Source organism: Fukomys damarensis, unplaced genomic scaffold (assembly GCF_012274545.1).
Source record: "Fukomys damarensis isolate Sample0158 unplaced genomic scaffold, DMR_v1.0_HiC HiC_scaffold_16, whole genome shotgun sequence".
Classification (NCBI taxonomy): domain Eukaryota; kingdom Metazoa; phylum Chordata; class Mammalia; order Rodentia; family Bathyergidae; genus Fukomys; species Fukomys damarensis.
The window spans coordinates 59,830,126-59,842,864 of NW_022900928.1; the positions used below are offsets into that span (position 1 = coordinate 59,830,126).

A 12,739-nucleotide genomic window follows, 5' to 3' on the forward strand; every position below is an offset into this window, starting at 1 on the left:
TAGGCACAGAGAAAAGTTTGGAGAATACAGATCAAGCTGCACAGAGGTTGTATCTAAGCAGTGGGGCTTTCATTTCTACATTATGTTTCTGTATTTTAATTTTTCATAATGGATGTATACTGCTTTTACTCTTGGAAAAATAATTATATTTTTACTTGAAAAAATGAGACAGATCTATATAGTTCAGTTTAGAGATATTTTAGAGAGTAGATCTTTTGGAGAAGGTCCAGGGAGATAGAAGAGTATGGCAAAAGTGTTTTGTTGCTGAAATATATGTCTCTTTACCAATTATGATTCCCAGTCAGTGCGCTCTTGAATTGTTAGCAAAATGAATACTTTTTACTTTCCTAAATTCTGTCAGGCAACGCATATTTTATAATTGATATGTTATGTAGCTTGTCAGTTCCAGTGTTCTAACGCCTATTATATTTCAGCATACCGTAGTTGGTTAGGGTAGTGTCACATAGTTTCATTCTTTTTTTATATGCATTTGTCTCTCCATCTGTGAGTACAACATTTTGTTGATCCTTGCACATATTCCATGTATCTGTCTATACTCTGACTTTGAATCTGCTAATCAAATACTGTATGGTTTAGATGGTGATCAGTATGTTCCACAATAATACATTATTATTGCATTTACATAGTAAATTATTTTCCCTAGATTGAGTAACATCTACAAATTAAGATAACCAAGTGAAGGGATTTAAATTCATGAAGTTAATATGACTGTAATGTAAAAGTAACTAGATAGCAAGAGACCCTTGTAATTAACTATCTTGTCTATTATGTGCTTATATAATTATATTATCTTGTTGAAGCTCATGATGCTTGCTGAGGTAACCAAACAAGGAATGAGTGTTCATTTGTTCATTCATGAGGATTATGCAGGATCATGAATGTGAAAGCATTTTATAGATGACAGCACACAATGCAGTTGTGGGTCTATGCTTTGGTTACTGCGCTCATTCATAGTCCTTGTGATGGCACAGATGGCAGTGGTAGAGCATGCTAATGGTTGGAGTACAGAAGGAAGATACTGTAGTGCTTTTTCAACATCTCTTTCTCATGGCTAGCAGGAGCATTTCTTCAGAATAGTGCTTTCGTTAAAGAAAAATTAATTACTCTAGTAACATCCATGTAAGTATTAACACATGCAGAAGTTGATCTAGGGGATAAGGGAGGCATAAAAATATAGCTTAGTGACTTACTAATAAATGCAAATTTGAGTTATTTGCAAATGCACTAATATCTTCAAGTATTAATTTCAATAGTTCATTAGTTCTAAAAGTTTTATTATTTCATTGTGATTATATAGGTATTTCTCATAAAATTTAGAAAAAGTAGATGTGCATTCTTTATGCAAATATGCTAAATAGCTAAAATACAGCTTAACATCAATAGGTGTATTACAAATTTTAGATTTAGCAATTAAGGGCCGGTGTCTTTAGCAATTAAATGGCACCGTGTCTGCCTCTCAAGTGCAAAGTCCTGAGTTTGATCCCTGGTACCAAAAAGGAAAAAAAAAAAAAGATTTAGCAATTAATTATTTTTCCTTTGGTTTTTCTGAGCAACGAGGTTTCAACTTATGACTTGGTTAAACCATCTTTGTTATAAACTTTCTGAAAAAGTAGAAGAAAATCTCTGAATTTTAGAGGAAAATGTAAATATAATTGCCCGTAGGTATATATTCCATTTGCTGTTATTTAAAGCCTGGAGAGAGAACTTCACTTTCTATAATGAAGCACAGTAAGAAAATGCTCTTAAGAAAATAGCATTCTCGCCGGGGATTTAGCTCAGTGGTTCCCCCACCTGCCTTGCAAGCACGAGGACCTGAGTTCAATCGCGGTACCAAAAAAAGAAAATAGCATTCTCTATATAAAGAACTCAAAATAATCAGCACCCCCAAATATAAAGACCCGATTCAAAAATGGCCATCTGAAATGAACAGACATTTCTCAGACAAAGAAGTAAAAGCATCAACTAAGTATATGAAAAAATGTTCCACATCACTGGTCATTTGAGAGATGCAGATGAAAACAACACTGAGATTCCACCTCACTCCACAAAAAATGGCTGCTATCAAGAAATCAACCAATAACAAATGTTGGCAGGGTTGTGTGGAGAAAGGAACCCTTCTCCATTGTTGGTGGAGTGCAGACTGGTGCAACCACTGTGGAAATCGATATGGAGATACCTCAGAGAGCTGGGACTAGCGGTTCCATTTAACCCAGCCATCCCTCTGCTAGGTATCTTTCCAAAAGAATTAAAAGAATCATATCACAGTGATATATGCACACCCATGTTTATAGCAGCACAGCTTGTAATAGCTAAAACTTGGAAACAGCCCATTTGCCCAACAGTTGAAAACTGGATAAAGAAGATGTGCTTTTTCTATAAAATGGAGTACTACTCAGCCATAAGAGTGAGAAATTAGATTCATTCATCGGAAAATGGATACATATTGAGGATATACTCCTAAGTGAAATAAATAAGTCACACATGTGTAAATACCAAATAGTTTATCTGGTGTGAAAAACTATAATAGCACATAAGATCCTAATAAGATAATTGACAATGTGAAATAGGAAGAAAAGGGCTAAAGGTGTAGGGAAAGTGGGAAGGGTAGGGGAGAGGTAATAAGGGAAAAGAAAAAAATAGAAAATGAAAAAATGCAAATAAAGTGTTTATAAATGGGGAGGGGAGGAGGGGGTGAAAGGAGGGCAGGGACAAGAGGAAAAAATGAAAACCAAGACCACCTGTCATGTAAAGGTACAAGATCCCTATAATGAATGTAACTGTACTGTATACCTAAAATGTACCAATAAACCCAATGAGAATAAAAAAATAGCATTCTCTCAAAAAGCTCAAATGTATCCTGGTTTATCATTGCTACAGTAGTTATTGTGTGTCCATTGCAGAAATAGTAATATGATGGTCTAGCACAGATATAAAATATGTGGCATAATTTTTAGCTTGGGGCAAGTTAAGAATTGGTATCCATATCTTGAAATATTATAAGCATTTTGTTGATCATAAGCAGTCCTTTTCAACCTCTTGCATTCTTTCCTCTTCATACCACTAGCCATTTAAACAGCAAAATATAAGTTCTGTGAGTGACTATGTTTGTAGTTATTTCCAGGTTACTTTATTTTTAAAGCAGGAAAATGCTTTTTCACTAAGTTACATAAAGTCAATGAAAATAAAGGTAATAGGTTTGAAGCAAATTTGTATTCCGTACTGCTAAAATCAAAGTTAGCTCAACTTTTTTGTTTACTCTCAAAGTCTAACAATGTGACTTGTTTCAGTAAACATGAGTTTTCTAGAAATAGTACTATTTCATTATCTCTAGAAATAGTTTCAGCATAGAGGGAAAATTTTGTTTGTATATGTGAAAATAAAATTATTTTTTACTGCTTTTACTTGACTTCTTTTGTCTTTTAAGAGTACCTCAGCCAGGGATTTAGTTTAGCACAAGGACCCAAATTTGATCCCCAGTACCAAAAAAAAAAAAAAAAAAAAAAGCACTTCGAACTCTCAAGTTAGATTTATAATATTGTTAAGTTACCTGAAGCTACATATTCTTTGCTAAAGTGCTTAACATTTCATATATCATATATAAGGAAGATTCTTTGTTCAGGTAAAATTAAATAAAGGTCATTTAAATTTGGATTACTAGCATAATGTTCTATAAGAACAGTTCTATGAAAAATGGAAATAAAGTATTTGTAAATAGGGAAGGGAGGAGGGGGTGAAGGGAAGGCAGGGACAAGGGGTAAAAATGAGAACCAAGACTTGTCATATAAAGGTACAAGATCCCAATGATGAATGTAGCTGTAGTGTATACCTAAAATGTACCAATAGACTCAATGAGAGAGAAAAAGTGTTCTATAAGAATTAAGTAGGCTCTGGGTTCTAGTGGGAAAGTTGCTGGTTTTAATTTTAGTAGAATTTTTAAACATAATATGCTTACATTTGATACATGTGGAAGTTACCACTGTTTGTACAGTTTATCCATTTAGATATGCATTGAGTACCTGTACTGTGGCAGGCACTTGATTTTGATTAATTTGCATCAGTATAAGTTACGGTTTTTTACTTTGTCAAGGGCAAATGCATTATCTTGGCCAAGATGCTTTTTCAGTCTTCGTAATTTTCTTATTGGTGCACTGATGATTTTAATGGAAGTAATTTGCTGCTCTGTAAGCTTTATATAAATTCTACATAATAATAACTATTAGCTATACTAAAAAGCCAGTGCCAACTCCTTATATAAATGTGTCCCATATAACTTTATATGACTGAAGATAATGTATCAGTGCTTTTAAGATCTCGTCTAAAAAGTTTCTTTCAAAATTTATCAAGTTTATTAAGTGTACACTGGAAAACATACCTAATAAAAAGGAGGCCTTGAGGTGTAGCTCAGTGATAGAATGCTTGCCAAGAAGTGCAGACTCTGGGTTTGATCACTAGCATTACAAAGAAGAAAGGGAGAAAGGGAGGGAGAGCAGAAATATAAAGCACAGAAAGAAGGAAGGAAAGAAAAAAGAAAATTATATATATACACACACATACATGTATACATATATATATATGTGTGTGTAAAACAATATAATCCTAAGTTAATACAGAAAGACACATGTAACTTTAAATCTTGTCATTGGATACACTAAATATATGAGAAGTTAGTGGCTAGGGAGTTATGACCACAATTAATTACTTCTCACTTTAAATGCCTTTAAGAGCCAGTTAGAACACATATTTTTTGGAGGAATGACAGAAACCGGTAGAGCACCAAAATCATATCTCCTTCTTTGCAGTTTTGCTAAGAAGTCTAGTGACAGACTGCATTTCATTAATATCATCTTGGGGTTTCCTTTTAACATACCACTTCAGTTTTCAAGAAATTATCATGAAAAACAAGGATTACTTAGATGTCAGTGAAAGTGATTTAAATACTTATAATTGGATATTTAATTAATATTACTTCTTAGAGAAACAGAGCTAACCAGATTCAGTTGGCCTTGATTAGAAAAGGCAATTTAAAAATTTGTTAATAATGCTAAAAGCCATGTTGACATTTATTGAATGTTTACCATTTGCTAGGTACTCTTAATCATTTTGTGTGTCTTTTCATATTTAAACCTCAGAAATGTATGTGTTCATATTTAAACCACAAATGTATGTGTTACCATTACCCTCATATAAATAAGGAAAGGGAGACTCAAGAGTTGTAAAATAAATTTACTCATGGTACTACACAAAATAAATAGACGTTCTCCAGAGGAAAATTTCCAGGAGCTCTCTTCCTTCCTCCCTTTCCTTCTCCCCCTCCTTCCTTCTCCCTCTTTCTCTCTCCCTCTCCCCCCACCGCTGTGGAGCCCAGGCTGCCCTCAAACTCATGGCAATCCTCTTGCCTCAGCCTCCTGAGTGCTGGGATTACATGTGTGTGCTACCATGCCTCCTCTAATCTATCACCCTTTCTGCTCAACGGTACAGGTAGGAGGCCTCAGGAACTTGACCTTCAGCCCTGGTATCAACTACCTTTGTTCTCAACCAGAAAAGCCTCTTCAACGCCATCCACCTAAGAGTGGTGATGCATATCTGTAATCTCAGCACTCCGGGAGGCTAAGGCAGGAAGATTTCAAGTTGACTCCCAGTCTGGTCAGTTTAGCTATTTGATGAAATCCTATCTCAAAAATTTTAGAAGGGGCTGAGGTTGTACCTTAGTGTGAAGACCCTGGGTTCAATCCCCAATTCCAAGAAGAGGGTTGGGGAGGAAGCTATTCAGTAATAGAGGAATTGGGAAAGACGTTGCTATTTCCATTATGAAAAGATAAATTAATTGGAGATTCTTCAGTACATGACATAAAAGCAAGTCACTTCTGATTGAATTTGCTTGATGTCATTTATGGATTCTATAGAACGAGAAAAACAGCTTTTTATCCTTCCTTCTTAATTTAGAAATGCTCAGTAACCAGACCCTCAGTCTTCATGCCAACTAACCTTCCTGGCCCCAGAAGAGTTGCTCCAGGAGAAAAGAAAACATCCAGTGAGAAGAGTGGTGGGAAAGGAAATTGTCGTTTTTGTAGAAAAGAGAACTTCAGAGAAAGGCTCCCTAAAATGTGATTTAAAGAAGCTCATTGCTGGGTGTGATGGCTCAGGCCTGTAATCGCAACACTCAGGAGGCTGAGGCAGAAGGATAGTCATGAATTGGAGGCCAGCGTAGGATGGCAGAGTTCAGGGACCCTGTCTCAAAAAATAAAACAAAAATTTAAAAAGAAGCCTTTTTATTTTCCCCTCACAATGAAGAGGTCAAATTAGATCCAGCCATAATTATGCATATTGCCTCACAGAGAAGCTTTCTAAGAACTTAAAACAGTATGGAGTGGTCAGCTGTAGCAGTAGGGTGTAGAGTTATGCCAAACAGTCAAATCTGAAGTAGATTTGATCAAGTTACAGTGCTGGTGCCAAAATGTGCCGTCTGTAATTCTAGCATTTTTGGAAGTTCCTGTGACAAGTTGCCTTTGTTTCTCAGATTGGCTCCTTCCTTGCTATCCAAAATTTATATAGTTTGAACCCCTCTTTTATTTCACTTTGATTTTTTCCACCTTATTGTTTGGCCATTCCTTGGCATTTGTGTATCTGTGTTTCAGAATTCAGAAATTAATTTTCACATGGGATCCATTGTAAAGAATTTGAAGCAAAGGTTATGAGGAAAGCAAAAAGAGAAACTGTTTAGAGAGAACATAATTGTAATAAAATATATATTAGTAAATATTTTTCTCCTCCATAACAATAATAGTATTCCCTTTTAAAGAACTTATTCTCAGTGAGAAGGCCCTAGGTTCAAATCCCCCAGAAGAATTTATGTTGTGTTACTATATTTTCAATACAAAATAAATGCATTTGAAGCTCTTAGAAGCTCAACTAACTGGGTGAATCGTATGGAAAAAAATACATCACAGTTGCAGTACCTGATTTCCCTTTTTTTTGTTTTGCAAGATGTTTATTTACTTATTAAAGTCTTTGTTATGTGGTTTTCTATGCTGTAGGTTTTTAATCTTTGCAATATAAAAAACTAAGATACAAGTCACTATAATTCAAACTGTGTTTAACCACTGGCAGATTGTTTGGCCAAAATAGGTACTGACAACCTGCCTCTCTTTCTTATTTCTTAATATTTAGTTACATTGTGTCGTCATTTTGTATCCTGTTTATACATAGTTCTATCTATATAAAAACTAAATTATTTCAAATCAGGATAAATATTTTAATATTATGCTTTGTTTAATCAGTATAAAGTGACTTTTAAAGTGTTGTTTTATAATTCTAAGACAGGCATCTTAACTAGCTTTTAAATTAGTTCCCTATGCCTAAATGCAAGTGAGAATTGTACATTTTTCTGCTTGTCATCAACTGCTTCTTCTCCTGAGTCTTAACTGTGTTTCACTAACCATATCCATCTGTTGTGTCTTATTAAGAATCTGTACAACCCTCAGCTTCATACTTTTAGAGGAGCAGTGTATAAAAGCTTCATGGAGAATGTGACTATGTGGTACATGAAATGAAATCCCCTCCCCAGGTAGGGCTTAGTTTTATTTTTTACTGGAGAGTTGCAAGACTTTAGATAGAAATCACAAGTGTGAAAACTGATTTCAGAATACATTGCAATCATTCCTTTGAGATAAAATTTAATCAGACATAGAATATTCATTCTACAGTAAAATAATTTATCAGTAGATCTTCAAATAGATATAAATGATATATGAAAGAGTTTTTATTTTTGCTTAAAGTTTAAAAACAATTTTTTCCTCTTTCCTTGGTTACTTTGTCTACAAGTAAAATCTGAAATTGTAAACTTCTTTATTTAGGTCAATGGATAGCAATAATTTTTAATTTCAGTCTGTTGTATTAATTGCTTAAAAATCTGTGTGAGAAATATGCTGCATTTTTTACTGTGTATAGAAGACTTTGATGATGATATTGATAGCAGTGATAGGTATTATTAAGGAACAGTGACCTAAGAGGCCACTTTTGATTAATTCGCTCTCGGTAGGCTAGATGGAAGTCCCTTTGCTGTGGTCCTGGTATATCCTGTACATATTTCTCAGTGCTGTACTTACTGTCTTATAATTATATGCTTATAAGCCTGTCTCCTCTGCTAGGCCAAACTCCTTGGGGACAAAGAGTGTTTCTTATTTATGTTTATATTTCCAATACACGGCAGAGTGCTTATCTCACAGCATATTGTAGATACTCTGTAACTGTTTATTAAAGGATTGAAAGAACTGACTCTAACATGATAATTACTGTTTTGAACTAAGATAGCATGTCTGTGGACCAAGATAGAGCTGGCCACGTACTTATTTATATTGATTTTAACCATTTTCCTGTTAATAATGGATCTAGTTATCGTTTACCAGGGAATGTATTATTTTTTCAGTTTATCAAGAAGGTTCAATATTCTAAACATATTTACATGCAGCTAATTTTGTTCAGTTGTCAAATAAGGCCTTAATGTAAGGATACTTGTGTCTTGGTTAATAGTTGGTTAATAGTCTTGGTTCCTCTTTCACTATTCCATAAGGATGACAGACAGTAGTTGTCACTGTTTTTTAAAAATCTCTTTTAAGAGAAACTCATTGAGGTTAATGGAAAGACACAGGAACAAGTGATTCATGATGCAAAATTGCATATTCAATTTGTTTTTGAAATGCAATTATTAATTCTGAAATGTTTGATCTGAAATTTTGTTTTGCATTGTACTTACACATAATATGTAGTGTTTATTTTTAGTGATTTTGGCACTCAAAATTAAATATGTCAGCCTATGAAATTCCAACTTGCTAAGAAGCTAGTTGCCCAATTCCTACTCATTTTCTGATTTTTCTTACAAATTTCTATTTTTCCCTTAATGTATTATCATTACACATTTATATAGATATACCCTATCTTTTCTATTCTGCACTGCTATAATACGTCAGACTGAGTAATTTATAAAGAACATAATCTTATTTCTCATAGTTCTGGAATCTGGGAAGTCCATGCCTTCCAGTGAGGGCTGCACAGTCTGGTGGGAAGGAATGCTGAATCCGCAAAAGGTGGATGGCAGAAGGGCCAGAGATATAAGGCTGCAGGAAGCCTCTTTTGTGAGGGCCTCACTCTCATTCCGAGGGAAGGAGCCCTCATGATGTGCCCACCTTGAAAAGGCCCTGACTCCTGGCACCTTCACGTTGGTCTGTAAGTTCCAACACCTGAAATATTGGAGGAACTCATTCAAACCATGGCCCACACTAAACTGGATCATTAGCTAACTGAAATTCCAGCTGAGAGAAATTAGAAACCCTTATGTTAATCTGAAAGTAGAAAAGGAAACTTCTATGTCCTTTTTATTTTTCAATAACCTAAGAATAAGTTTATGCATATATTTACTGAGCATTTATTACTGGTAACTCATTATTCATGGTACTGTGGACTACAATTTAAATAACGTGGGTTTTCTTTTTTGTTGTGTTGGTGGTGGTGGTGTTTGGTTTATTGTTTTGTTTTGTTTTTGGCTTTCAAATATTTTGGAATAACAAACATATTCTATTTTGGGGAATACCGGGATCAAATTTGGGACCTTGCACTTACAAGGTAGGCAGCAGCACCACTGAGCTAAATCCCCAGCCCAATAACTTGTAGAAGTCTGTGTTTTGTTGTTTTTTGTTTGTTTTGTTTTGATTTTGGTTTTGATACCCGGGATTGAACTCAGGACCTTGCGCTTGTAAGGCAGGTGGCGACACCACTGAGCTAAATCCCCAGCTAACAGATATATTCTTATAACAATAATTAAGCTGAAAGAGCAAGGCAGGATTGTTTGAATAAGATAGCATTTGAGTTGGAATTTGAAGGGGTTCTGAAAGCAGGTTGTCTACTTGACTGATACCTTTGGAAAATACAGGTACTTGAATTGCTGCTGTCCTTTCTGATAAACTTCTTTTTTGAGGTTCATGTTATTTCTGTTTTGGCACAGTACTGCTGACTTTGTAGTCCCAAAAATAATTTTGCATATCTCTATTCTGATTCATTCATATGCTGATTCTGTTAATCAGCTATTTCTAAAAATCTATTGCTCCTACAAAGGTGAAAGAAAATTTAGATTGTGCATCTGTGTGGATGGGGCAAGTTCCAGATGAAGGTAACAGCGTGATCTAAAGTACAGTTAGAAAATTAAGACATTTATATAGAGAGCAAAGCTGTTCACATTGACTGCAGTAAATGGGGGGGGCAAAAAATAGTAGGAAGAGACAGTAGTAGGAAGAAAGAGGAAGGGTAGAAAAGACAGACTGAAACTATTCATGATGAGAGAGATTCTGTAAATTAACTAGGCTAAGGAATAACCTGGACTTAATGTCATAGGCATATAAGGCCTGTTGAGAATTTTAAATAAAGGAATAACATATTCTTTGCTTTAGATTAACTGGAATTGAGAGATAACAGAGCCATAATGACATCCTTGACAGAAGCTCCAGTGAAATACAGTCAGAACTAATATGGGGTAATGTTGACAGAACGCATTGTGGGAAAGAGGAAGTAGAACAAAGAAGCAGCAGATGGGACCGAGACTATGGAGAGAAAATGTCAAGCTTTGGCGCTCTTTACCAAAAGCATAAGAGTAGGTGAAAGGTAGAAATATGTCAGGAGAGGAATTAAAAATCTAATGCTGGATCTTGATATTTTTTCGCTACCTATGGAATATCTTTGATACTTACTAGTTTGTTCCCTTTCAGTGAATTGTTTGGTAATGATATATGATCCATTTACTTTCATAGTCTTTGTCAAATTTTACTATTATTGGAGCCATTCTTTTTTCTGTCCTCTGTTATCGTTGGCCCTTTTCATTTGCAGTTTTAGTCTAATCAGATTTTTGCCGTTCTGTCTCTCCCCATATGATCTAATTAAGTGGCAGTGCACACCCTCAACCTAACTCTCATGAAGAGAAATACAGTACAGTATAATAGGGTTACAATGTCTTATAATGCAAGGGTAACAAATGTAGCTTAGCTAAGGTATCATGGGATAGAAAGCTAAAAGATGTCTTTTTCTTATCTTTTTCCAACAATAAAATATATTTTTATTTACTTTGTTGAGTCAGAGGGCTGTGAAATAAAATTATTGCTATAGCCGGGGGTGGTGGCACACAACTGTAATCCCAGCACTCAGGAGGCTGAGGCAGGAGGATCCCTGTGAGTTCAATACCAGCCTGGGCTACATAGTGAGTTTCAGGTCAGTCTCAAGTACATAGTGAGACCCCGTCTCAAAAAATAAATAAATAAATAAAATTATTGCTATAGTAGATACCAGGTAAACAGAAAGGTGCTATAGAAATCCAGTTACCTTGAAGTTTATTTAAACTAAAAGGAAAAGGTCATGTTTCCATGCAAATACATACTTGATTCTTTAAATAACAGTTGTGACAAATAGAATTAAAGAGTGTTGCACTTGTTATCCATACAAAACACCCAACATTTTGAGTTGTACATAATACTTTTTTAATATCTTGTTGAGAGACTGTAATACCCAATATTTAGAGGCATGCCTTAGGTGGACAGATGATTGCAGTTTTGAAAAGAAAAAGAAATCACATTAGAACTATTTAATTTATTTAAAAATCACTGGGCAAGAAAAGCAACAATGAATATCCATACTAATTTTACACAATTTCTGTATAGTACCTAAATTTAAATCAGAGCAAAAGTTAAGACTTCTTTCTTTTCTTTTTTCTTTTCCTTTCTCTTCTTTTCTTTCTTTCTTTCTTTTTGTTGTTGTTCTTGTTGTTGTTGGTACCAGGGATCAAACGCCAGTCCTTGCACTTGTGAAGCAGGTGGTGGAACCACTGAGCTAAATCCCCAGGCCCTGACTCTTCTCTATTTTTCGTAAACAATTTTATGGTAAACATGATTTTTCCCCTTGGATTGTATCTGAGTATGATCTTTTTAATATTTTATTAAAAGGAAGGCAAGTTTTGCATTTTAATACTAGTGTCACCAGTGTTAATATTTCTTAGAATCTCAGGAAGATTTATATTCTTTATAGTGGATACAGCCTCAAATTTCATCAGTTTATTTTGTGCATCAATTTGTGTAACGGATTCATTCATGTTGGTCTCCAGTACCATTCCCCCCACTACCATTTCCCCAAGAATATTGTGAAATTTCTCTACATGGAAAATTACATTTAGCTCACAGTCATCTTCAAAACATTAATGTTTCCACAAACACTTTAATTAGATCTAAAATGCACTTTCGGAAGAATCTACACAGAAGACAAGATATAGTGTTCTATAATGTTTATAAATCAGTTTGTTGTCAGATCCTCTAATTAATAATACTCCTTCTAGGAAATTATAAACATTTCATCTCTCTTAGACACCAAAAGGAAAGTCTCCTTGATGATTTGCTGTCATGTACCTTCGCTGTAGGGCTGGAAGAACTTTGGAGAGCCTTGACTTCCTATGGTTATTGAAGATGAGAATCGCCTGGATTGTGGCTGAGATGGGCCCACAGAGTGGTGCTGCGGTTAGGATGGGTGCAACATGTGCCCCACCTCCCCGCTCTAGCACACCAAAATGTCTTTTTCTTAAAGGAGAATTTTCTAAAGGAGTTTTCTAATGGCTACTCTATTTCTTGCCATATACAAATTTATATTTCTTAGACGGCTTCCTCTATCTGCTTTTTTTTTTTTTTTTTTTTGT

General features: G+C 34.9%; 1 protein-coding gene and 1 pseudogene across 3 annotated transcripts in view; one reads left to right on the forward strand and one right to left on the reverse strand.

Annotated features, from left to right (window-relative positions):
- Sik2 (salt inducible kinase 2) overlaps positions 1–12,739 on the forward strand; it is a 121,587-nt gene that overhangs the window by 41,597 nt on the left and 67,251 nt on the right. The window lies entirely within an intron of this gene.
- The window catches only part of LOC104852892, a 1,115-nt pseudogene continuing 356 nt past the window's right edge, over positions 11,981–12,739 (reverse strand).